Source organism: Balaenoptera physalus, assembly GCF_965194825.1.
Source record: "Balaenoptera physalus genome assembly, chromosome: 15".
NCBI lineage: Eukaryota > Metazoa > Chordata > Mammalia > Artiodactyla > Balaenopteridae > Balaenoptera > Balaenoptera physalus.
Genome location: NC_138894.1, coordinates 86,115,581 through 86,143,515, shown reverse-complemented (window position 1 = coordinate 86,143,515; position 27,935 = coordinate 86,115,581).

Below are 27,935 nucleotides of genomic sequence, written 5' to 3'. Positions count from 1 at the left end.
AGGACAGGCATACTTTTACCTCCTCAAGTTCAGGGGCAGTAGTCTCCTCAAGTCATTCTACTTCTCTTGAGTATAGGCTGACCAAACAACATGTGTGGAAATAATTTTAATTCTAAAGTACCGGAATTCCAGGATGAGGCAGAGGGTGGGGTATTGCAAATAGAGTTTTCAAGTACTTTCGCACCTGCACCTGGATATTCTCAATTATCAATGGATACGTTAATGTTCTAATTTATTCATCCATCTTTTGTACTTTTGGTTAATTTGACTCTGTCACTAAGTTTCCAGGTTCAAGATTAAGGACCCAACAGATCAGGACCAAAACTCTGGGACAAAAACATTCAGCTGAAGTACTGTCCTTAAGGACTCATGCCGGGAACAAGGTAGCCCATCTAGAAAGCGTTTCATTTGCATCACACCCTCATCTTCATTTCCATCCCCATGTACCTTCTCCCCTGATTCCATCAAATTATGGCTGATGCCAGGGTAGATGAAATAATTCAGGCAAGTGGAGAAGGAGGTGCAAACTCTTGACGAGATTAAAATAGATTGTAGATGGGAAGCGGAATTTGAGCGGAGCCTTGAACGTGAGTATGATTTTGACAAGCAGGGAATGTAGGCTACTGCACTCCAGGCTAGAGGAAGCACGTGAACCACTGCATGGAGGTCAAGGGCAAGGGGTTTTCGGAGAAATGTGCATGGGAAGGAAGTAGAAGCTTGGAGAGTTAGCAGATAAGAATGGAAATGTGGACTGGCTCGATATTGTGGAAATTTGCAACGCCTCATTAAGGAATTTGGCTTTTCTCTTGGGGAAGTAGAGGTATTAAGCAGAGAGAATGATGTGATCAGATTTACATTTTTGCATGATCACCCCGGAAGCAGTAGGAAAAATGGACTGGAGCCTGGAGGCAGAGAGTACAGTTGAGGTCCGTTGTGTTGGTCCAGGATGATCATTTTCTAATCTTTGGGGCAGACAATTAAAATTTCCAGGGTCTCTGTGATGCTCTTTATATATGAGGTCAGGTTTGCTTCTGAATCATTAGGAGTATGTCCACACTCATAAACTACTTTGTGTGTTTTGATTTATTTAACCAGTTCTGCAAATCAAAACGAAAATGCCAGGAAGCTGTTTCACATGTGTATGCAAACTTATGAGAAATTAAACTTGGCTCACAAATATTTACTGAGAGCAGATTTCCCACACAGCGTACTGCCAGACTCCTGTGGATGGTAAAGAAAAAGCATAGGCTATGGGTTTGTTTCTCCTTTAGATTACGTCTCATTTTATGGATGGGAGAAAGCCAGGGCTGATCCGAATCACAGGGCACTTGTCTCCCTGCTGGCCTCTGGACTGATTGACAGGGCCCTTGGCCGGCAAAGAACTGGGAGCCCTGTGGTTGGGTCTGAGGTGGAGAGAGGCGGGGAAAGGGGGCTTCCGGGAGCAAGAATCCTGGGGGGGGGATGAGATTCTTTGGTAGACCTGGGATTCATTCCTGAGACGGATATTTTGTAGGATCAGCATCTGGGTTCTGATATTCTGCTGGGAGCCACATCTCAGTGGAACATTCCAGAACTGTTGGGGCACAGACACATGTCCATTTATGACTGATTGGATCACAGCCACACAGAGATGATGCTGTCACCATCAGATGCCAGACGATTCTTCTCCTGGAGGTAGAAGGGGTCACTCACTCATGGGGCACGGCGGGCTGCCCAGTCTTGGCCAGAGTAGGGTGGGACCCATCACTGACTTGTACGGGAACAATAATTGATGACCAGAGTCCTAGAGGCTTTACAATCCTCCTAGGCATTTTCTCGTTCCTGAAACCGGAACAGACAGAAGTTCTAGGTGGGCCTTACTTGAAGCTGCTCTCAGGCAGTGACAAGCTGTGCGTCCTAAGTTCTGTGAGATGTGTTGAGAAGAGAAGCCGTTGGTCTAGAGGTGAGAGGTGTGGGTGAGCTGTTGGCCTCATCCCTATTTCACCTGGGGAAATCCTGGGGACAATGACAAATGTTTGAGCAGCATTTCTCTTAGAAGACACTTTTTATGAAGTCTCACAGTTTTCTAGAAGAGGGAACTGAGCCTCAGAGAGGACACTGCACTAGCTCCAAAGACTGCTGGGTGGTGGCAGAGCTGGGGCCACAACCCGAGCCTTCTACCTGCAATTTTCATGTCCTTTCTGCCAAAATAGAAAAGTCCCTTAAGCCTGGAAAAATAATCTCAGTGTTAGGATTTGTAAACTAAAGACAATAACAGAGTAAATGCTTGTATGAGTTTGCTAAGTCTGCCACAGCAAAGCACCACAGGCTTCCTTAAAGAACTGAATTTTATTTTCTCACGGTTCTGGAGGCTGGAAGTCCAAGATCAAGGTGTGGGCAGGGTTGGTTTCTTCCGAGGCCTCTCTCCTTGGCTTGTAGATGGCCATCATCTCCCTGTGTCTTCACATGGTCTTCCTTCTGTGTGTGTTTGCATCCTAACCTCCTTTTCTTATAAGAACACCAATCATATTGGATTAGGGTCTACCCTAATGCCTTCATTTTAACTTAATTACCTCTTTAGAGGCCCTATCTCCAGATACAGTCACATCTGAGATAGCAGGGGTTAGGGCTTCAACATGTGAATCGGGGAGGGACCCAATTCAGCCCATAACAATGGTTAACAAGCATTTGTGTTATTAAAAATATCTATTCAACACAGTTAACGGAGTTTTGTGAGGCTCAGTGGAGACAACCCATTCATTTATCCCACTGCAGAATGCTTATCGAATCCCTCTGCTTTAGATATTTCTGAGGACTTAGATACAGTACAGCATTAAGCATCATTAGCAACGGGGCATGGAAGGTATTATCATTTCCATCTCACAGAGGAGGAAGAGGAGGCTCAGGGAAGGACATGAAGCTATTCCCAAAGCTGCACACATAGAGAATGGTGGAGTAGGGATTCGAACTTGCATCTTTGCTGCCAACCTCATTCTCAGCAAAAAAGCAAGTGCAGATGGTTCGGATTTAATAGCAAGTGTATTCTGTTCCTTTCCCACTCGCCCAGCTTTCACTTGCACTGAAATTATTAAACTGACAAGGGGGTGGAGTGGGTGGAATGCAGATACTATTGCTTTCAGAAAATGAGGCTCCATTGGGCGACCCTTTTTTACTGTCTCAGCCGGGGAAGGAGCCCCTAGCCAGAGGGAATCAAATACTTTTCAAATGTCTCATTAAAATAAAAAGGTGATTCTTGCATTGGTACCATGATAAAGACTACAAAGCAGCAACATGAAAACTCCCTGGTTTACCCTTCTGAATAGGCCTCAGCTCCAGCCGCAGAATGAATTAGCGGTCACCCCATTATCTGTAAGCCTCAGAGAGTGCAACCCAGGCTTTGATCTGCCAGTGTCAAGGAAACTGATAAAAACTCGTTCTGTTTCTAAGCTTTCCAGGCCTGAAATTCTCTTTTCCCTTCAGCACGCTATAAATGACCCTCTGAAGTGGCTGGGCATTCTTTCACAGCCTTGTGTCCAATCTATTCATAACCACGGTTATCAATTATTATACCAGCTGGAATTTCTGAGGGCCAGGAGGCTGTCAGGAGCTCTAATTGTAGTTCAGGGATAAAAGCAAAAACACACAAATTTTAACCAATCATAATTAACTTATTCTCCAAGTGCAAGAAAAAAAAAAGAAACCCTCCAAAACAAAACAACACAAAACCAAGGCTTATGAATCCCTCTCAGCTAATCACTCTTGAAAGCAACCACGGAGGGGGAGAGGGGTGCTTTTATGGCGATGGTCGCTCCTGATTGGCCCGTGGCGCCAGGTTCCCCAGGAAGGAGCGGGGCCAACTGGCAACCAGAGAAGTTCTCAAATCATTGGGGCTTTTTTTCCCCTTAATCTTAAAAAAACCCTCATTTTTCAAAGTAGCGTGATGTTTTCCAAGCTTCTGACAGAGCTTTGAATAAAGAGGCATCAATTTCTCATTGAACCCAAACAACTGATTGAGTGGTCCAAAATATTTCATTAAAAAGAAGTTCAGTGGCAGCTATCACATTAATAAAGGAGGCGCGTGTGACCTGGAAGGGGGCCTGAGGGATCTGATCCCCAGGCGCAAGGTCAGGCAGCAGGATGAGCTGGGAAAAGCCTTAGCACACGGCCTGGCACTTAGTAGGTGCTCAAGAGGCTAGCTCCCGTCCCTGCCCTGCTTCTCTTCTTAGACTGGCCAACAGCCAAATGTCTTGAAGGCATCTGGCTAGTGGCAAAGGCATCTGAATGAGGGGCCCATGATGTCATGGAAAAAGCATGGCTTTGGAGTGTGACAGGTCGCAGTGTTTAAACCTCTCTGAGACTCAGTGTCCTTTTTCTTACAATGGCAATAGCATGCCCTGTTGGTAGAGTTGCTATGAGGGTTAAGAAAAAACCTCCTAGGGAAGTGCCTGACACACAGTAGGTGCTAAATAAATGTTTGCCGTGGCTCCTGAGGGTGCTTTTGAGATGTGGTCTCCATAAATGTCAGTTCTGGCAAGGGGCTGCAAAGATCACCTCCGCCTTCCATCCTGTTACTTAGCGTTTGCCCAGAATCATTTTACAACCCTTGTTAGATCAGCGGATCTGAGGAAGGGTGAGAGCCTTCCCTGCAGCAAAGATGCTGGGGATGTACATCAAAAAGAAGAGATATCACAGGACTCTTTCCAGGACAAAGGAAACAAGGCGTTGATGAAACGATTCAACAATATCGTTATTTCCACAGAGCCTATCTGACTCCAGAAAGTGACACTTGTATTTTGGTCATTGGTGTTTAGCCTTGCAAAAACAACTTAACAAGATCTCCCCAGTATGTGTTATGTTATGCTGGAGGATCAAGAATCCAGCTTTATTTGTGACATTTGTTGATATAGCTGCAGCCCAGAAGTTTGAAAATTTTATTTATAAAAGATGTGAAAGTATTCTCTCAGTAGTTCTTGTTCACAGAAGCAGACATAAACATGTCCTAATTTTTTTTTTTTTTTTTTGCACAAAGGAGCATTTCTTCAAAGTGTTTACATACATGATAGGAGACAGTGTTTGGAGACATGTTCCTCAGTGAGTCTAAGGTGGAGAATGGCGCAGGCGGGATAATTATTATTAGCCGTCCCGAGAATCGAACTCTGAAGTTGTAATGGCTTAACACAATAAGGGGTATTTCTCACTCAGGTGACATCAGATGAGGGTGGGCATCCAGCTTGCATCTTGTGGCCATGCTATTGGGACCATTACATTCAAGGTTTTTACAACCTGGGAAGACAGGGACAGAGAAGCAAATGAATTAGAAACAGCTACATCCCAGAAGTGATATAAATTATTGTTTCTGCTCATTCTAACGAGAGCTGTTACTATGGCCTCATTCTAATTGCAAAGGAATCTGGGAAATGTAGGGAACTACATGAAATATTCGCTAAGTAGGAAGTGTCTCTGTTATAGGGAACATCGGAGATGGTACTTTGGCTCTGTACCCATGATGTAGTGGGTGTTCCCAGGAGGAAAGGGGGATGAAATGAGGCTGTTGGGATATAGGTTCCTGGATAGAGTAGCCCAGGGCATGAGGTTGGCCCCTTCAGGAAGAGTGTGTAGTCTCCAAAGAGCAGGGGAACCTTAGCTTGGGGCTGTACCGATGGGCTGCTATTTGGGGCTGGGAGATGCATGGGATTTTCAGCACCAGGTGAGGATTTCTGTGTTAAATATAGATTAGAAAGTTTCATCAGTGTTCCTGAAAGGGACTCTGGAGAAGGGGCTGTCAGGACTTTGATTAGGGGAGAGGCCCCCTGCTGACCAGCCTGAGGCTCAGAGCTGGGATTCAGCTGCAGGTAGAAGCTGGTGAGAAGTGACACCACCTAGTTGGAAGGCTGGGTGAATAGATGGGTTAGCGATGTACGAGGGGGTGAGATAGGGAGGCTATGGCCTTGGGTCAAAGCAGGTGCTGTGGTGATAAAGTTCACCCCAGTGGACATCGGCTAGAGGAGCAGCAGAATATTTCCAGACTCCGCCTGAGAGGGGTTTGGGGAGAAATACCAAAAAGCCATCAAGGTCAGGATGGGCTGAGCCTCTAGGAGGCAGATATTTACGTTAATTGCTAAAAGGGCCTGGGGCAGCCTAGGACTGATAAGATACATAATTTACTCCTATACAGTGAAAACTGAACTGATAGTAATTCCTACCATTTTATTTTAATATAGTCATTTTTGTTCAGCTTCTCTTTTTCAAAGATAAAAGTCTAGAGGATGAACGAGATTCTACAAAGGACACGATGAAAGTCTGGTAGAGAAGATGCTAACGATAATAGTGATTCTGGCAAATGTAGTGTTTTTCATTTTTACCCATGAGCTAATTTGTTCCTCACCAAGAGTCTGTTAGGTATGCAGGGATTGTTTTTTCCCGTTGTATAATATTAAGGAGGAAGCTGGGATCTTTCAGGAAAGCCTAAGTGATTAGTTCACAGAGGAGCAGCTAATATGACACAGGGCTGGAATTCAAATCCAAACCTCCTGATTCTTGCTCTGCCAAACAATGCTGCCTGTCAGCGGGAAAGAAGCAATGCCTGGGAGAGCTGCCGGGGCAGTGGTGGCCACTCTTCCTCTTCCATCTCCTGCCTCATTATCATCACCACCATCAGCACCACCACCACTAGCACCACCACCGTCCTCATCACCTTTATCCTAAGGATGGTCCCACTGCCCAGCCATAACCAACATCTCTCCTCTCCGTTTTGTCTCCAGTGGTACTGAGTTTGTACAAGTTCATGCACAAATTCTCACCCACTTCCTAACCAACACTTTTATTCAACAATAAAAGGTAATGATGCAGTGTCAAAAAGGATCTGTATTATTTCATTTTGTTTAGATCTCCCCTTTGGGCTCTCTCAAGGGGCTGCAGAGGGGACTTAATTTTACCTGAGAAACAAGGGGAAAATGAGTTTGGGAGGATCAGAATTAGTCATTTGCTCTATCAGTGAAGACCACTGAGCACCTACCATACCAGGTGCTGGCCCGAGGCTAGATGGTGGGGTAATAGAGGTGAATATGTTTCATTCCCTGCTGTCGGGGTCTACAGTCTAGTTAATGCTACACTTCACTGAATCTCTGTAGAAGTGAATTCTTGGTTTTGATTTCAACTCCCAAATTTATAAAGCCTGCTACTTCAGTGTGAACTCCATCTTCTAACTCATCACCAGTTTGAATTTAGATGTAGAGAACAGATATGAATATACTGTTCCATGAGTATAGCCTAGAGCAAGGGTCAGCAAATATGGCCCATACCAAGCCACCTGTATTTGGAAAAAAGTTGTATTGGAACATAGCCATGCCCACTTATTTGCATATAGTCTCTGGCCACTGTAGCTGCTGTATCAGCAGAGTTGAGTAGTTCTAACAGAAAACATATGGCCCACAAATCCTAAACCAGTTACCATCCAGCCCAGTGGAGAAAAAGTGTCCTTACATTTGCCCTAAGTTCTGTTTTGCAACCTTTTCTTATGGATGAACTATTGTGTCCCATCTGAAGCCATGCCCTCCACTATGCACTAGATCCCATCCACTCTTGCCTATTCAAGGACATCACTCCAATAATTTTCCCTTCATCAGTATTGCACCTCTACTGAAATCAACTATAGTTCAATAAAAAAATAGGAAGTTCAGGGCTATGAGTCATTTATATTTGTACTTATGTTGTATTTTCAATACAAAGTAATAATAATTTAAATCACTCTACATGTAAAGATAAAAACGACTGAAAAAAATATTGCACCTCTACTGGATCATTCCATCAGGATACAAACATGCTGTTATTCCTCCCATCTTAGAAAACAAAACCTAGCAAAACCTTCTCCTGGTCCCAACAGTTACTGCCCATTCTGTGTACTTCTTTGCAGGGCAACTTTCCAAAAGCATTGCCAACTCTAATTCAGCTTCTGTCATTCATCCTTAAACTTATTCTAACACCCAAACTGTTCTTGTTCAGGTCACCAGTGATGTCCAGTTTGCCACCAATGGTCAGTTCTTGGTGGTCATCTTACTTGACCTCCCAGCAGAATTGGATGCATTCAATCGTCTCCTCTTTTTAACTCATTTTCTTCACTCGACTTCCAGAACATGGCGCTTTCACATCTTCCCTCCTACTTCACCTGCTGCTGCCTCTCAACCTCTTCTGATTCCTTTGCTTCTCTCACAGTCTCACCATTGCAAGCTCAGTCCTTGATCATCTTCTGTTCTCTTTTCACACACTCCTTTGATACTCGTAGTTAGTCTCATGGCTTGAAATGCAATCTCTATGCCGAAGAATCTCAGATTTTTTTCTTCGTCCCAGACCTTTCTCTTGTCTTCAAGACTTGTACTTCACCATCTACTCAACAGCTATGCATGACTCAATTCGGCATCTCAAAATCAACATAAGCAAAATGGAAGTTTAAGTAACATCTCCTCCCACTCCCACGGGAGTTGAGACACTACCACCCTCCCAGTTGCTTAAGCCTCAGACTTTAGAGTCCTCCGTGACCCTTCTTTCACAGTTTCTATCCCGTCCATTGGGAGAGCGTACCATTTCTACCACTCACCCCCTTCACTGCTCCTCGTTGGACTCCAGGCATCGTATCTCCTCTAGATTACTCCGTTAGTTTCCTAACCGATCTCTCTGCCCCTACTTTTGCCTCCCTACCATGTCTTCATTCTATTCTTGAGAGAGTAGTCAGTAGTCAGTCAGTCAGATTATAGTCTTCCTTAGTCCTCTCCAATCACTCCCTATTTCACTCAGAGTAAAACAAAGTCCTTAAAAATTTCTGTAGGACCCTATGTGACCTGTTCCTACACAACTTAGCCCTACTGCTCTGACCCCATCTCTTATTCCTCTGTGCCCCTCAAACTCTGTTCTAGCCACACCACTCTTCTTTAATGCCTTGAATATGCCAGCCATCCTGATACGCAGGACTCTTGCACTGGCTGTCTCCTTTGCCTAGAGCTCTCTTCCCTTAAATATGCGTCTTTGCTCATATATCACCTGCTCATTGAGGTCTACTCCAACTACAATTATTCAAAATTGCAAATTGCCCTCTCCAGCATTTTTTCCTCTGCTTTTTTTTTTAATAGCATTTTTCTTTTTCTAATATCCTATATTCTTTGCTTACTTGTTATGTATACTGTTGACTGTCCGTTTCCCTCTACTAGGATGGAAGCTCTGCTAGGAGAGGAATCAGCGTCTCTTCCTTTCACCGATTTATCCCATGTGCCATGAACACAGCCTGGCTCAGTACAGACACTCAACAAATATTTGTCCAAGTAATGAATCATTAACTACGAGGTAGCGATCGATTCAGATGGTGAATAATGTTCTCAACTCTTAAAAAGGAGACACTGGCAGCAAGAGATAGACTTGGGAAACTGTCAGGAAGAGGCAGCCTCGGAACAGCCCAGGATGTTTTGGCTTCCGTGCCGCTGACCAGCGGTCAGAGGTTCACAGGGCATGTGGCTGAGTGGGGCTCCCTGCATGAAAGGGCTGCACGTCCCAGATAAGGGAGTGTCATGTGCAGTGGCGCTGGCTATAATGAGGACTATTTTTACATAACAGAGGGGAAGATAATCCTACAGACGTGATGTAAAGGTCTGAAACATGTACCATCTCAGGGAGGCTGGCAAGTTATGCTGTTTATCCCAGGGACACCTCATTCCCAGACAATGTTTGGAAGCCTGAGGAAGGAATTTGTAAGTTGTTTCTGGCCAGGAAATGTTCCCTTGCACTCTCACGGTGTTCCATGACCTACGAGTGGATTTGAAAGCTCTCCTAGAGTGAAAAAAAAATACAGATTTGGAGTCAGGAGAAAGAATTCTGAATTATGTCTTTATTACTTGTTAAGACTTCCAGTTTGGGCAAATTACTTAACCTCTCAGAACCTTGATTTCCTTTTCTGTACAGTGGGGTTAAAAGTACTTACTCTTTCAAGATTGAGCTTAGGAGCGAATGAAACCACACACGTGCATGCTTTTATCAATTTAAAGGCCAGTCGAAAGTAGTTCCCATGATTATGCATAAAAACAGAGAATAAGTGAATCGCTCATGCGCATTTGGAAATATTATTTAATTAGTAAACTCCAAAACAACTAAAAAATATTTACTGGCCACTTTTATAATAAACCCAACATGTGTTCAGCATTGTGAGGGTTTGAAGGTCTGGAGCAAGGTCATTACCCTTGAGGGGTGACCAGCCTTGTTGTGCAAAGGTGTAGACATAGAACAAGGCCAGGCAGCGGTACTGAGGTTCCTAAGCGCATCTGCGTTGTCTCCCCGTCTGACTCAGATCAACTGATACGTACTGACTCATTGTCACATTCCAGGCCTTCTCAGATCAATTACTTCATGAGCTACGATAACTAAGGAAGTATTTATAGATCTAGTTTGCAGATGAGGAACTGTAGTCTCTGATAGGTAAAGTGATTTCGCCAATATTCTGTAATTAGCAGGTGGCAGAACCAAGCTCTGATTTTTTCTGATTTCAAGTCTTGTGATTCTTCCACAGTCCATTGATGCCACATATGGCACACATCCTTCTATACCCGCAGGAATGCAGTGTTTTAAAGGAGGACTGTAAAATCCCACACAGGCATACACCTATTTCTATGAAGATAATGTCTGTTGTCATGGACTGAATGTCTGTGTCCCTCAGAGATTCATACGTTCAAATCCCAATCCCCAATGTAATGGTAGTAGGAGGTGGGGCTTTGGGGAGGTAATAAGGTCATAAAAGTGGAGCCCTCATGAGTGGGATTAGTGCCCTTAGAAAAGGAACCCCAGAGAGCTCTCTGCTCTCTGTCATACAAGGATCTGATAAGAAAATGGCCATTTGTAACCCAAAAGAGGGCCCTCAATGGAACCCGACCTGCTGACACCTTGATCTCAGACTTCCAGCCTCCAAAACTGTGAGAAGTAAATGTCTGTTGTTTAAAGCCACCCAGTTTTTGGTACTTTGTTATAGCAACCATGAGGCAGAGGAAACAGGGAAGTCTCTCAATGTCATTTGGGGCCATTTCAAGTTGGTCACCTCACTCATTTCATAAAGGACAGCAACTTCTGTTCAGAAGTCAAGATCATTTGGCAGGAAACGTGTTCACTAGGGTGTGTGATTATCCTCGTTCACTCACAGCCACGCACGCGCACGCATGTGAAATGGTTCATGTCTCATGTCACCTTGTGAAGTATGAATGCTTTCAAGCAGGAGACAAGGGACAACGGTCTAGACCAAGCTCTGCCACCAGGAAGTGTGATGCCCGCTGTCAGTCACTCTTCTCACCCGTAAATTGAAATAATTAGTTTGTGGACTTCCTGAGGGGAGGGATGTGTCTCCCTCCTGCTCCGCCTCCCTCTTTTCTTCTCCACTGTTCCCTGCCTGGCCCTCCTCTTTCTGTCATCTTTCCACAAGGCAGGGTTGCATACTGACATGCTGCAAGCACGGTGTTAAAACACAGTTAACAACAAAACAGACACGCTTGCTCTGCTCATGGAGCTTATAGCTGAAGACGAATACGGACAAAGAACGAGCAGTAAGGGAATTCCCTGACAGCCCAGTGGTTAAGACTGCACGTTTCCACTGCCCGGGGCACGGGTTCCATCCCTGGTCAGGGAACTAAGATCCTGCAAGCCACGCAGCGCAGCCAATTAAAAAAAACAAACAAACAAGTGGTAACAAAGTGTGATACTTACTCTGACCTGGAGAAACCCACACACTTCCAGTTACTGCCCCGATTAGGGGACGGTTTTATTCATCTTTGTATTTCTAGTGCTTCACAAGGGGCCTGGCACATAGTAGGTGTTTAGTAAACGGTGTCTGGACTGACAGTGCAAACAAAAGAATGAAAGAATGAGGATGTTGAATTCAAAGAACTCTGGGTTCTTCTAACTCTTTCATCTTAAATTTATGGGAAGAAGGGGCTGCAGGTTAATACTTTTTACAGTCTTTACATTTCCACTTTTATCTTCTGTGGATTTATTTATTCATTCAACAAGCATTTGTAAATATTTGTGCCCAGGTACTGTCCTAGCCATTGGTAAATAGCATTAACAGCAGAATCAAAGTTCCTGCCCTCAAGGAGCTTACATTCCAGAATCAGAATGAGAAATAGACCATAAACAAGCATGCATAGCTCGCAATATAAATTCAGGTACTGACAAGTTCAACTAAGATGTCAGAGGGCGATGGAGATTCTTTTTCAGGAAAGGCTGTAGGGGAAACCTGTATGAGAAGCGAACATTTGAGTGGAGATCTGAATAAAGTGATATTTTATAAAAAATAAGCTCTTCATACTGTGAGTCATTATGAGCCCAATGCCAGCCCTTCGATTTTGTGAATACAGTCTGTACCCAAGGATGAAATGATCTTCACAGCAGTCCTGCCATGGTGGACATGTCGTCTTGGCTTGATGAGTGATCACAACATTGCAACGTGTTGTGCTGTCAGACATTTAAAATGAAGCGGGTTCACCTTTTACTGAGCTCAAATGCGTCTTCCCTTCATTTCCACTCATGGGGACTAGTTTTGCTTTCAGTGAACAGATTGATGGCTGTTCATCAACATCTTTATTCTCCCCTGCCTGGAGACACACAGCTGGACTCCATTTCCTGTCCCCTTTGCCGTTGGGAACATGTGCCTGAGTGACAGCTGAGGCAACGTGGGCAAATGGCTGTGTGTCCCTGCTGGGCCTGGTCCCTGCAATCCGCTGGCTTGAGCCCCTTACTGCTTTCTCCCCTCTGCCGGCTAAACACAGATGATGATGAGGATCTGGGGATGGCAGAGCAACAATTTGGAAGGAGTTCTGGACCCCAGGATGACCAAGTGAAAGAGAGAAACCCCATGCACTTATTCACTTTCCCAGAACTGCTTATGTGAGCTAGAAACAGCTTTTCACTTTGTTGAGCCAATATCTACTAGGGCTTAATTCTATGGCTGTGTTGAGCTAACCCATGTTTGGGTTTAATATTATAGCAGCGAATCTAGTTCTCATGACGAATACACCCTGGAACAGAAGAATATATCTCCCAGGCAAGCCGCTCGTTTTCAACACCTCTGTACCATATTGCATAGATTCTATTTGCAGACGTGTCTTAATATCTACAATGGATTCATTTAAAACCCATAGGGTCTCAAAAGACAAAATGAGGGAAAATATAAGCATATGGACAATCTTTTATAAATCTGTATTTACAACTTAGAGTACATGAGCTGGCACACGAGGGTAGTATAGTAGGTGGTCAACAAATGTTGGTCCAATGAACGAATAACAGTACTCTGATGGGCTTTATCCACCAAGTTGGTAGAGAGGGGTGTTCTTTGGCAGGTTTCTTACTTGTGAGCACTTAGGGGTCAATGTCTGTGGATGATGCATGCACCACAGAGAGACCTTGAACATGACCTAAAGCCAAAGGAACACACTATCTTACTTCTGGATAAACAAAGACAAGAGAATAGTAGCTAAAAATTGCTTTCCCCACCTGTTTTATTTTCATGGAGAGCTGAATGATAAAATTTGGATTATGCTTCCTTTAAAAAAGGATTTTGTAGCTAGAACTGCCAAATCTCTACTGGACCTAGAGTCCTAGCACAGCCCATCTGTTCAGCCTGGAAAATTGGGTGTTGCCTTCCTTCTGAAGGGACTGGTTGTGCAGACCTGAGTCTGATGTGAAGAACACGCTCTTGTTTTCAGAATGTTTCAAGCCCTTACTACTAACGCCAGATACGGGGCTATACTCTTTATACACACTCATTCAGCAAATAAACTGCCATCTTCAATCTCTGAGCCAGGCATCAGGGAAGCAGCAGGCATCATGCCCCCGGGGGCGTTTAAGCAAAGCTGGGCAGCCATGAGCCTGTGTGCTTTTGGTAGTTCTCTCTCTTTTTTTATAAGTTGTTTCTGGGCATTGACTGAGCTCCAGTTATAGTTGAGGCTCTACTGTGGAGGGCTACAAGTGTGATGATTCTTAACTTATTTATTACTTATATCCAACCCCTTTCCAAAAGCTCTGTGGTACAAATATGCAAATAATAGAACAAGATAAAAAATGAAGCACCATTAAAGGTACATGTTTGCTAACACAATACATCTTGCAAAATTAGAATAGAAATGTTAATATCCACTTGCATACTCTAAAGTCCTGCATTTATGCTGAGCTGCAGTTTAGACTCTGAATTTCCCAGTAACCAGTGGAGGGGAAAGTATGATTAGTCACACAATTCAATCCCACCTGATGAACGTACATCAGTTGCTCAGGAGAAGCGCTAGAAATGAGAAAAGGAGAAATTTCTCCTGGGGGGAACAATTCACTGTGTTGTGCTGAACCAAATCCACCATCATGTTTTTACAATAAGTGTAATAGAAAGAGTGTAGAATCACTTGGTGTTGGCCACTGTTATAACGCCAAAGCGCTCTTCACAGGATTGGTGAGAATGAGGGCCAACATGATACTATCCAGGAGCACAGCTTTTGAATGGTCAGATGTGATAAGAGTTTTAATGGAATAGGGACTCAATTCCACAACCAACTCTGTATATTTATTTTCCACAAGTGAGATGTTGATAAGTCCTGGAGAAGAGAGATTTTGCGGTTACTGTCTGCTTCCTGATTTGAAGAATCTCAGAGCATAATAGCTGCATAGTCAGTCTCCTGTTTCTCGTCCCTTCCCAGACTCAAGTCCCAGGTTTCTAGAGATTTCAGTCTTTCTCATTTTCCCTCATCAATACCTACTCATTGGCGAGCATCTTTTGGTTATTTGAGAAGCAATCTCTGTGTCCCACCCCTGCCCCCCACTTAAGGGGGGGGGCAGTCATGGCTCTAGAAATTATTTTAAAACTTCTGCTTCAAAATGTCACCTAACAGTACCTCACATAGGCTCTCAAACTCTCACCTTAGGAAGACAGTGGTCATGGCAGCACCATTTACAATAACCAAGACATGGAAGCAACCTAAGTGTCCATCAACAAATGAATGGATAAAGAAGATGTGGTATCTATATACAATGAAATACTACTCAGCCATAAAAAAGAATGAAATAATGCCATTTGCAGCAACATGGATGGACCTAGAGATTATCATATTAAGTGAAGTAAGTCAGACAGAGAAAGACAAATATCATATGATATCACTTATATGTGAAATCTAAAGTAAGATATAAATGAACTTATTTATGAAACAGATGGTTACCAGAGGGGATTAGCAGGGTGGGAGGGGCAGAGGAGATAAATTGGGAGTTTGGGATTAACATATACACACTACTGAGTATAAAATAGATAAACAACAAGGACCTCCTGTATAGCACAGGGAACTGTATTCAATGTCTTGTAATAACCTATAATGGAAAAGAATCTGAATAAGAAAATATGTTGATATATGTATGAATATGAATGGCTTTGCTGTATATCTGATGCTATCACAACACTGTAAATTAACTATACTTCAATTAAAAAAAAGATAGTGGAACTCCTGTGAGACTCTGAGAAGAAATTCCATCAGCCACAACACTTGGCAGACACATTGAGAATCATGAGTTTTAATTGGCAGATGTTGCCCCTGAAGAAGATCAGTGCAGCGGTCCTGGGAGAAGATGGAGACCCACAAGGCGCCTCCCCACAGGCTGGACCATGAGCGCCTGAACCGTCAACAACCACAGTTTTACGCCGCCATTCTTCTGATGCTCATTTTGCAGGTAACCCATTTCAAACAAAGATGACCTTTTTTGCAGCATTGCTGGTCTCCACTGCCCTCATCAGAGGCTTCCATTTACTATCTGGTGAGAGACTATGATTGTCAGAAAATGAAAGACAAGTGGCAGAAGGGGATTAGCAACAGATCGCCTCCTGGGAGGTGTATGTACCCAAAGCAAAGCATCATAAATGGGGACAGAGAAGTGCCCTGAGAAGGAGCCCCCATGTGGAGAGACAACGAGGATTTAAGAACCGAAGAGAAGCTCCTTAACGTGAAAAAGAAAATGTAAAAATCAACCGTTTACTGCAAACATACTAAATGATGAAATGCTATGGGCATTCTTTCTAAAACCAGAAATAGAATAAAAATGCCCTCTATCACAATTATTATATAACTTTTTTACAGATGTTGTGCATTATGTTTAATCAACCTGGCTTATGACGTACCACGTATTGAGCTAAGCACTGGGGACAAAACCGTGTGCAAAAACAGATAAGGCACCTGGCCTCATGGAGCTTGCAGTCTATAAGGGGGATAGCTAGATATTAATCAAATAATTATATGCAATATGTAAACTTGTATGGGTGGTAAATGTCACAAAAGAGAACTCCATGGATACTTTGAGAGTATGTAATTTGAACATTGAGCACCGTGCTCTCATCTGCTGGCAATACAATTATTTACCCTAGAAAACCAATCAATGAAAATTCTTTTAAATTATTGAGCTCAATAAAAGGCAGACTATCTAATATTATATGAAAATTCTATATTTCACCAATAAACCTGCTATAATAAGAAATTAGTATATTCATAAGCAAAATAATATAAAACACCCAATAGTAACCTAAATAAGAAATGTGGTGAGAACCAAAAAATAATGAAACTGAAAATGTTACTGACTGATATAAAAGAAGATGCAAATGAAAAAATAAATATGGTAATCCGTAACAGGAAGAGTACATTTCGTGAAGATATCAGTTCTTTGCAAACTGATTTATAGGTTGAATACAATACCAATATTCCATAACGCTCTCAAAAATCTTGGTAAAATAATTTGACAAATCATCTGGCAAATAAACGGATAAATAATTGAAATTTTTGTTGTTTGTTTTAAATTGTTGTTTTTAAGTAAAAGAATGTAGAGGAATTTCGCTTCCAGATAGGAAATCTTCTGAAGCTACTGTCATTAAAAAAATTAAACATGTGATGCTGATGCAAGACTCAACTAACATTTTAACGGAAAGGAGGAGCTATGGCCTTAAAGCAGATGGCAGCACACAATAAAAGAGCATCACAGCCCCATGGGGAACGAGTGGTATATTTAACAAATGGGGTTGGATTTAACATTATGGTCTTAGGAAAGACTCCCATAGGAGTCTTGTTTTGAGCCATGACAGCTGATAGAAACTATCACAGTAAGAAAAAAATATTTGTGAATTTTCTCAGTTTTTGAATTTTACACTAGAGATTCAAACTTATCGAACTCTTTCATGAACTGTTATCCCTAATAAACTTTAAGTCTTACTCCAGCACTTTTTTTTTTTTTTTTTTTAATGTTTAACCCCACTTCTGGGCTGGGTTTTTTGTTTTTTAATTAATTTATTTATTTTATTTCATTTTTGGCTGTGTTGGGTCTTCGTTTCTGTGCGAGGGCTTTCTCTAGTTGTGGCGAGCGGGGGCCACTCTTCATCGCGGTGTGCGGGCCTCTCACTGTCGCGGGCTCTCCCGTTGCAGAGCACAGGCTCCAGACGCACAGGCTCAGTAGTTGTGGCTCACGGGCCTAGTTGCTCCGTGGCATGTGGGATCTTCCCAGACCAGGGCTCGAACCCATGTCCCCTGCATTGGCAGGCAGAGTCTCAACCACTGCGCCACCAGGGAAGCCCTCCAGCACTTTTCTTTGCAAATAGAAGGTAAGAAATGCCCTAATACAAAGGTTTTGTAATATTCCTTCTCAGCTGTAGGTGTTACCCAATTTGGTTATAAAGTGTGATGAATCTATAAATTGAATACGTACTTTATCTCCACAGGGTCCCCCAATATTTTTGTCCAGTATGTTCTTAATTGTTTTTTATTCTTTAGATTTTTTTTCAAGTGGTCCCTTGAACAACTGGTTCAGAAGTATGCTGGGACATACACATATTTGGGGATCTTCAGTGTATTTAAATATTACTCCATATGGGAAGAAACACTAATATATTTTCTCTCTCGTCTCTCTGCCTGCAGTGACTAATTCACTCCCGTAAAACATTTGGAGTAATATAGCTAAAGAGAAACATTTAAAGTTTATGCATATTTCAGAACCTTTCTCATTTTGTTTCAATTTCCTACGAGATCTACCATTCCTAAATTTATTAAACTAAACGATTAAACGCGGAACATCAAACTGGCCTGGTGAAGGGGAAATGCAGATCAGAGCAACAACAATTTACTTCAGGAGGCTTTTCTGAGCCTGCGTGGTCGGGCAGTCTGAGAAATGTGGTGTAGAGTCAGACACGAAGGGGGCCTCTATCTTTCTCCTAGGACTTCACAGTCCGTGAAGAACCACAGTCAAGGGAAGAAACACCAATGCATTTTCTCCCTCCTCTCTCTGCCTGCACTTGGAGCTCTAAAGAACCAAGACAATGACACACGTCAGCTTCCCATGTCATCTAAAAAAGCTTCAGCCTCTCTCCACGATTAATCTCTCTTCTTAGCAAAGGCCTGGATAGTTCATTGCTTAGTATGATTCCTTTGAACGGGTTCTCCCTTTCAATTGATTTGGCTAGATCTGGCCTAGCGCGTACTATCCAGGGGCCATACATGCTATAAAACCCCTGCTATTCATTGATCTCTGACTGTATGCCACGCACTATGTTAGGGTTTTGCATACATTATTTTGTTCAGTTCTCACCACATTTGAGGTACATGTCATAATTTCCAATTCACAGATTTAAGAAAAAAATAACCAATAGTGGCTTTGTCACCAGATTCACCTGTTTATAATGAGGTCATTGATGCTAGCTACTTCTCTAAATAGGCAGAGATGGCAATACCTTAGAACAAATGTTACACGCTGTGTGAGGAATCGCTGATGTGCCTTCCTAAGTTACGGAACTTGTAAGGATTCCATTGGCTTAGGGGGTGATTCAACAAAAGCTCCTGGGCTTGATTAAACGTATTCACTTGCAGGATGGATGCTGGAATGGGAAACACAGACGTTGGTAACCTATGCACTCTCCTTAGGGCTCTCAGTGTGGTGGATGGCGATGGTGGGTGTGGGTGTGATGCACTGAAGGATGGCACGGACCATGTGAGTTCAGTGACAAACAAAGGAGCTGCCAGCCTAGCAGTGGCACTGAAACTCTAAGGCAAGAAGGGCCTTGAAGAGTGAACGCATCTATGAAGGCATCTCAGAGGAAATGAAGTTTGCCCTGGCCCTGAAGCCTCGTTTATCTGGAGCACGACATCCTGACTCAAGTTGGTTTTGACAGCAAAACAAGTATCCCATATAATAAAGATGCATCAGAAGAGCAGGCTCATGGCACCTCGCTACCAGGGCTCCAGGTCTGCTTCTCTGTAGTTACTCTCAACTGTGTCCACCTCCGAGCTTTGGATAGTAGCGCCATGACACAGCCATTCTAGGAGCAAAATCCAGGCGGGACAAAAAACCCAGAGGAAGAACAAGACCTTCTTTTTCTCTGCCTCTTTCTTAGGAGCAAGGAAAACATTTCCAGAATTCCTCCAGCAAATTTTCCCTTATATAGCTCATTGACCAGAATTGCATCACATGTCTGATACTAAACCAATACCTTGGTTTAGTGAGATTACCAAAGAGGGAGATTACCCTGATTGGCTTGTACCAACTAGGATTTACTCTTGGAGCTGGGGGTGGGGTGGGTTTAGGAGGGGGTGACTTTCTGAAAATAATTTGGGTTCCTATAAAAAGAAGAAGGACCAGAATGACATTGTGCTATAGGTCACTGAGTATGTTATGCACATAGATTTGTTTTCTATAATAAGAATAGGGAGAGGACAGTCTAAACAGGTGCAAAGGTGAGGCTGCTCATTTGAAGAGTAATGATTAATTTGGCTGAAGCTCGAAGGCGTGAAGGGAAGGCGTGTCCAGAAGAAGGTAGAGCCTGGGCTATTGGTATCCTCAGCCTGGAACATTCCTCAGAACCTTGACATGAATGTCCCATGTACCCCTGAGTGCGCATATTGGATGCTGATGTGTCTTTGGTTAACTGATATTATGGCTAAAGGTGGGATGGCTGTCTGGATGATGGAGAGTTGACAACATGGAAACAGGTCATATTGAAGAGGCTAAATAACCATCAGAGTTAAGAGACTGGGCAGCTTTTGCCTCCATTCCGATGAGCATGGAGTCCAGTTGGCATCTCTGCATCTTTTGTCCCTTGAAGGGAACTGTGTGGTCATCTCCTTCTCCAAGAGTCTGGTTACCATGGTCTTCCCAGTCGGGGTCAATATGGTACCTTCCCAGTTAATCTTTGCTATGAATAGGGCACTGCTTTGGTCGTCCCAGGCATGAATCAGACAAGGCATCCAATGAAGGAAAGGGGGCTCTGCCACTGCCCTGTGTGTGTGGGGTTTGTGGTTTGGGACCATGACATGGAGAAGGGATGGGGGTGGACTGCTTTGAGATGCTGAACTTCTGCATGATAAAAGGACAATTACAATACCAGAGAATTTTTGATTTCTCAAACTATTTCATCTGACTCTCCTACCCACAGAGGAAAGAAGGGCAAGTTTCCCCAGAGGAGTCAAAAGTCCAGAGCAGGTAGGTAAATTTTCCAAGGTCACACAGCCTGTAAATGATGAAGCTGATAGCAGAATTCAAGATCTTCGACTCTCTGCCCTGGGATCTTTTAGCAATTTCTTAGCAACAAGTTGAGGCAGGTCTGTTAGTTACCCATTGCTTCGTAACTAATTACTCCCCAATAGTGGCTTAAACAATGCATATTATCTCACAGCTTCTGTAGGTCAGGAATTCGGGAGTAGATCAGCTGAGTAGTTCTGGTCCAGTTGAGGTTGTAGTCAAGCTGTTGACTGGGACAAGTAAAGCCCAGCTTGACTGGGGTTGCAGGGATCTGTGTCTAAGCGAAAGTTAAATGACTTTTGGTAGAAGCCTCCGTTCTTTGCTGGCCATTGATGGGAGGTGTCAGTTTCTCACCATGTGGGCCTCTCCACAGCGCTTCTTGAGTCTCCTGATGACATGGCACCTGGCTCCACCCTGAGCAAGTGATAGGAAAGAGCAAGATGGCAGCTGCAATGTCTTTTATGACCCACACTCAGAAGTCACATGCCATCATTTCCGCCACATTCGGTTCGTTAGAAGTCAGTCCCTTAGGGACTTCCCTGGTGGTCCAGCGGTTAAGACTTCGCCTTCTAGTGCAAGGGGTGTGGGTTCGATCCCCGGGCGGGGAGCTAAGATCCCACGTGCCTCAGGGCAAAAAAAGCCAAGACATAAAACAGAAGCAATATTGTAACAAATTCAATAAAGACTTTAAAAATGGTCTACATCAAAAAAAAATCTTTAAAAAAAAAAACGTCAGTCACTTAGTTCAGCCTGCTCTCCAAGGGAGGGGAATTAATCTCCATCCCTTGATGCGAGGGGTATCAAAGAATTTGTGGGCATATTTCAAAACCACCACAGCAGCAAAAGTGCAGCCTGTATCCTGGCATCTGAGATGACTTCACTGTTGGAAAGCACTAAATTTGAAGGCATTAGAACACAAAGTGCAATCACAGTAATGATAGACTCAGATGACTCAGTAGGAAATATCGGGGGTGGGGAGCATCGGGATTTGACTAAAGCTCATCGATAAAAACCTCAATTGCGTTGTTTCCAGAGCTATGGATAAGTGAGGAGAGAGAGCACCTCTTACTGATGTTGGGGAAAGGGTGAAACTTCCTGCCCAACACTCAAGCCTGGTGACATACAGTCAATGCTCTCCATTATCATCAAAATGACACTTCATTCCTATTTCTGTGGGCTGTGTGGCCACAGAGCACCTAAATCTCTGTCTCAAGGGGAGGTAGTTTCCCCATGATCAGAAAACATAGGATCTTTTCCTTGTGTTCTCCTAGCAGTTTGCAAAGCTCTGGAGAGAGGCCGGCATTCCTGGACCAGAAAGGCAAGCACAGAGTGGTACCTCGCCTTCCCCCACTGCAGCCCCAGCGGGGGCTTTCAGTCCAATGCCTTCATCCCGGGGAACCTTGAGAGAGCTGGCAAATACTCTACACAGATAAAAGATAATTGAACAAGGAGTGAGTCGTAAAAGGTGACAAAGTGCTATTTCCATAATAAGCTTATCTGAGTAAACTTTCTCAGAGCCCCCGAGTTCCCGAGCAGGGTGTGGATTTGGCAATAGTAAAGAAACAGGCCACGCCAGGAATGTCTGGGGAGCTAATGAATGCCCCTGAAGTGGTTGAGTTCCTATCTCTGCTTTGGATCCCTGCCACCTTGACGCTCATGTCAGCCGCTGTTTAATTGGCAAACAGGGTTTCAAAGGCTTGCTGGGCCCTGCTCCCAGGGCCCTGGGGCCTGTTAATGTTTAATTGTCATGTGCAAGGGCCCACTAGCTCTTGGTACATTTGGGTGTTTTACTGCACTTTGAAAAAGCAGTGTTATGAGTCTCCCTCTTGCTCCATGGGCGTTTTTACAGTCATGTCTTGGAGTCACGTGTCTCTTAACCCCAACTCTGAGTAGCAAAGCCACCGAGTTATGTAGCAGGGGTAGAGCAAGTCACCTTCAAGCTGGAAATATTCCAGATTTCCTGCATTTGCCCTAAAATCAAGAAGTCTCCAGGGAACATATGGAATGATTAAAAAAAAAAGAAAAAAAAAGTGGGTTGGGGATTTCGGGTAGGGGAGGAGAAGGAAACGTCACAGAAGTGAAATCACTAAATGCTAGAAATTGGATGATTACCGCCTTGAGTGGTCAGGGTGTCTGCAGTCCTTGAAGCTGGCTCTGTCACTCATGGCCCTGTTGGAAATGCAAAGGTTCTGTGAGGTTTTATTTTGTTCCTATTCCTCTCTTGAAAAGGGTCTATCTGCTTTATACTGTTCATGTAATTTCAAAAGTCAAAAGAGACTGTCTTAACAAGACTATATAAGCTTCATCTAATTACAGAGGGGAGAAGAAGAAATAACAGAAGACAAATACTTTTTTTCCCTCAAACTACACGGGAATTGAAAATAAAAGCGTAGCTTCCAACTTCCTGACATTTGAAAAGCACTGCTTTGAATTGAATATGAGTGATTTCTTTGAATTTTCAACTCAGTTCAACTAAATTGAACACATCTTCATTGAGTGCTTACTAAGGGTTCATATCAAATAATTTCTTTAGTTTTGAATTAGTAGCTTTCATAGAAATTGCCTCTTTTGTTGTATTCTGGAAATGTATCAGTTTGTTGTTTTAATTATCCTTTTGCTGATTGTGAATATCTCCCTAAGGAAGGAATGTACAGGAAAATATTTAATTACACCGCTCCTATCAGAACGGCAAACCGTATATTTATCTTGTTTGTTAATTACATATGTCACAGCTAAAGACCAAACATCAGTTAATGTCAACATTAGCCAGAAGGGTCTGGCTAACATCAAGAACTAGGTGAATAATAAATAAAAAACAATATAGCAAGTAGAAAGGGTATATATCTTCTATATGTTTAGATTAAATCAAAACTCTTTGTTCTCTCTTTGTGCCCATTTCTGCTTTCTAAACATAGTCAGATTTTCATATCAAGGATCTCTGAGAAGTCTGCTTTGCAGCAGAATCACCGCTATGAGCAAGTTCCAGGTTGTCCAGCATGTGGTCAGTTTTCGAAGGCAATGCGGCAGACATTTAAAGTCTTTCAAAGGATTTAATCTCTTTTTCTCTAGCTCTCTTGTTTGCCCTAGTCCTCAATTCTTCCCTCTTTACCGCTGACTTAGCAATTCCTCTCCTTTGCCAAGAGGTAAGCAGACAACCTCTTCCAGTCAGAGCCAGCACCTTGAAGTTCAATCACGTCCAGGGTTCCCAGACCCAGAGCTCCAGCCTCCTCTGAATGTAGATTCAGGAATAACCTATTATGCACAAAGCATCGGCCCTCCAAATCCATATGCACAGTTAATTAGCTTAGAGCCCTAAAATGTTCTGTGATTTCTTTCTTAATAGAAATGAGAAGTGGTAAAGATGAGAGGCCTTTATTCATACTTTATCAGCTATTTTAAATGAAGGGGTATATTATCCTCTGGATAGATTTACAGTAACACCCATTATGCACCTCTCTCCTATTATCACTAATGGCGGTGAATGCAGGCGCACATGAGTACAGCACTCTGGGCTTTACACAAGGGGCCACTGTGGTCCTTCTGTTATTAACTGTTTCTGCTTCACATTTCTTAAATATCTGCAAAATGAAACAAAACATTGTTCAGGATTTAAAGACTATCTGGGTATATGTTTTTCAAAGGAAATTGGATTGGTACATTACAAAGGTTTGCAAATTTACTTTATGATAGCAAATGATCATGACTGTTGCTCACAATCTGGGAAACGCTCTAGAGGGGAGAACATGGGGCTGGGGGTGGGGGGCGGCGAGCCATGCCGGGTTTTCTGTGTCAGCACAGTACGAAGGAATTAGTTGACTGTTTTCTTTCAGTGTTGGCAAAGCCAGGATTTATGTGTGGAAGAGACAGAGACGTGGGAAAAGAGACCATTTTTCTAATTATGGGGAAGAGGCTGGTATATATTGATCGACCCGTTCATTCATGTGTTTGTCTACCTATTCCTTTGCTCTATATATGTGTTAAACACCCACTGTGTGTCAAGCAGTGCTAGGCTATAAGGACAAAATAGTGAAAAGGGTAGACTAGGTCTTTGCCCCCTGGAAACTCACACTTTTCGGAAAGATAGAAATCAAACAATTGATTGCACAGTTAGTGCTGTTATTATTGCCATGCAAGAGAAGCACAGGGAGCAATGAACATGAGTGAGTGGAGGGGAGAAGCAAGAGAGGCACCTGGAGGAATAAATGCATGAGCTTCACCCTAGAATGAAAGTCATCATGGTAGTGGGACATGGTTGAGGCAGCGCTTGCCAGGTGGAAGGGGCAACATGTTCAAAGGCCCCGGGGCAGCCAGTGTTCAAATTCTGGCCCGGCCACTCAGTAAATAGTAGTAACAGTGATTGGTCCTTCTTTCTGAAACACTGTTCAGAGGGTACGTTTATTTTCTTCTTTCTACTGAAAAAAGCATGTGATGAGGGTTACCATATGCAATGAAATTTAAGCTGGACTCCAGCCAAGGAAACTCTTAGTCTTTGGGTTATTAAGCTAGCAGAATCCCTACTAACTCCTCCTACCCATCCCCCATCCCCAGACGCTCAGGACAAATCACCTTTGTGTTCCTTCCACACAAGGGTCAACTTCTGGCGGATGGGCCTCGGAAGTCCTCTATTCATGTGCTTCTCAAATTATCTGTGATGAAGGACCAGATTTTTTAAAATTCTATTGTGACCTGATGATTTTATAAAATATAATAAAAATAAATTACTAGGAAAATGATCATACACTTTGAGATCACAACTATGTTAATTGCTATACAATCTTCTAGATGCTTACTCTCAGTTTCTGTGCTCATGTCATTGCAGATCGAGAACAGTTTGCAGACTAGTCCTTCCCTTAAAGATCAGGACTATTCCTCATCTTCAAATCTTGTCTCATTGACCCTAGCCAGCCTATTAACCAGGAATATATCTACAACTCTTGAAATTATTGACATTTCCTGACTGGACCACCTCTTGGGCAAGAGGTTTCCCTGCATCCTTCCCCACAGCAAGAAGCAGGATTTCCTTTGATAAACTTGCATCTCTAAAACTCTAAGAGGCACTTATCTTAAGTCCTGGTATTTCCAGGGCTGCCAGGATAATCCCAGGTGTCCCTGTTTCATGCCTCTTTTTTCGCAAGACTTCAATGTTAATGTAAAGGACTAGGATTCTAAAACCAGCAAATGTGACCGGTTGGGAAATCTGGGCCGGGGTGTCTCAGCATTCACTCAGGGCTGAAGGGCCTGGGGAGTCAGCGCAGGAGGCATGTTTAGGCTTGCTGTTCTATGGGTGGGCTGGGAGTCTAGACGGGGGCGGGTCTCCTGCCCTGCTGGAGGATGGGGAGAAAGACAAGCCAAGGCAAGAGATTGGCCGCAAGGCAGAAAAGTGGTGGGGTCCTTGGGGGAGTTCCCTTTAGGCAGATAGGATGTGAGCTTCTGCAGCACAAGCAGCTAGGAACCCAAGCCCTGGGGGAAGTCAGGGCCGTGGTCAGAAAGCAGCCCCAGACAACTCTGAGAGGAAGAAACCCGAGAGATGTCAACTTGACCCCCATGACCCTCTTGCTGGCTCTTCTTCCTCTATGTGTCTTTATGGGTTTGGAAGACCTTAGGGCTTAGTTGTCACCTCTTTTATCTTCTCACTCTACACTCTTCCCCTAGATTATCATGAAACTAACCCTTAGCCCCATGTGGTAGGCTAAATAACTTTCCCCCAAAGATGTCCATGTCCTAATCCCCAAAACCTCTGCAAAGGTTATTTTCATGTGGCAGAAGGGATGCAGCGGAAGGAATACAGCTCTACCAACACCTTGATTTTAGCCTATAAGACTCATTTCACACTTCTGGTCTTCAGGCGGTGGGGTGAATCACTCATAGTATGTTCTACTCAGTGCGGCAACAAGGAAGGTATGGGATGCCAGCGGGGAGATGAAGTATCTGGGACCAGACCATAAAGGCTGTGAACACCACACTGTGGACCGCAGTCAGAGCACATCCTTCTCACTGGCCTGGGAAGACAGGGGCCTTTCTCCTCCTGCCTGGTTCACCACTCGCTCTCCCAGCCTAAAGAGATGCAGGCAATTTATTTAGCAGTGAGTAGAGAGGGTGTAAACACTGACCAAACAAGTCAGAGGCTGACCATAAACAGCTGGCATATCCTGGGTACAGCTTAGCTCAGCTTCTAGTCCGGCACATGGAGACACTTGCTCCAAGGCTATGGGGACACCAAAAAGGAACTGCAGTTTGTCATGTCTTAAGAGCAGAAAGAGGATGGGAGTAGTCATCTCCTGGAATTACTCTTGATTATTAAAGGACTTTTGCATGAATAGATGAGAGAACATGGACCAGACAATGATCAGGCACCTGGGTTCAAAATTTGATGCTACTATTAACAGACTTTAGGATGCTGAGGAATTTGTTTTCCATTTGGAACTCCCATTCTTTATCTGTAAATGGAGTTAATCACACATGGGCTACAAGATTGTTGAGGCTCAAATGATATCAGGTATAAGAAAGTGCCTTGTGTATATGTTGCTCTTTATAATAATATATGAAAAATAAACAAAACAAAGCAAAATTAGCAAAATGCCACAAAGTAACTACTGGAAGATCTTAGTTGTAAAAGACACAGACTTTTGGGGGGTCCACTTTAGAGACTATCCATTCCTTACTAAAGGATGATTGAAGTTCTACTCTGTACAGACTCTTGCTCTTTCCAAGAATTTTTCTGATTTGCAAACTTTCAGAAAATCGGTAATTTTCCATTTTTGCAGAAGGATGTCAACAGCTCATTTCCCTGTGTCAGGACCTGTGGCTCTGACTCTGGTGCCCTCGGCATTTTCTTTCTTTGCCTGTCCTACCTGAACCATTCCTGAATTCTTCCCCTAACATCTTTTTCCTAAGTCCCCTTCACTGATGGTAGCAGCATGGCTTCTGCTTTGAAGATGGGCTCAGCTTGTCTGGAGAGTGTAGACCAACTAATATAGGCTTGTCTGTTGGAGGGGGACAAGTATATTTGTGTCCTTGCCCTACTAAGGAAGGTATTTGCACTAGAGGCCTTCTAGAGTCACAGTATCTTAATCAAAATGACACGTCTTCTGTGAAGAGCCTAGATACTGATGTAAACCAATGGAGAAGCCATTTATGGATGGAGCGGTGATAAAGGAAGATTTTTGAGTTCCATTTAATCATTGTCCTCTTCTGGAAGAGGACAGCATTTACTATCAGAAGCTCTGTATTGATCCCTCAAGCTCAGCTATCTCATTTGTAAAATTGGGATAATAATAATAATATCCTTCTTTTAGGGCTGTTATAAGGAACAGATTGAAATAATGTCCAGGAATCAACTTTGTAAGTGATGAAGTCCAGTGTATTAGTCAGCTAAGACTTCATAACATCATATCACAGGCTGCGTGGCTTAAATAACAAAA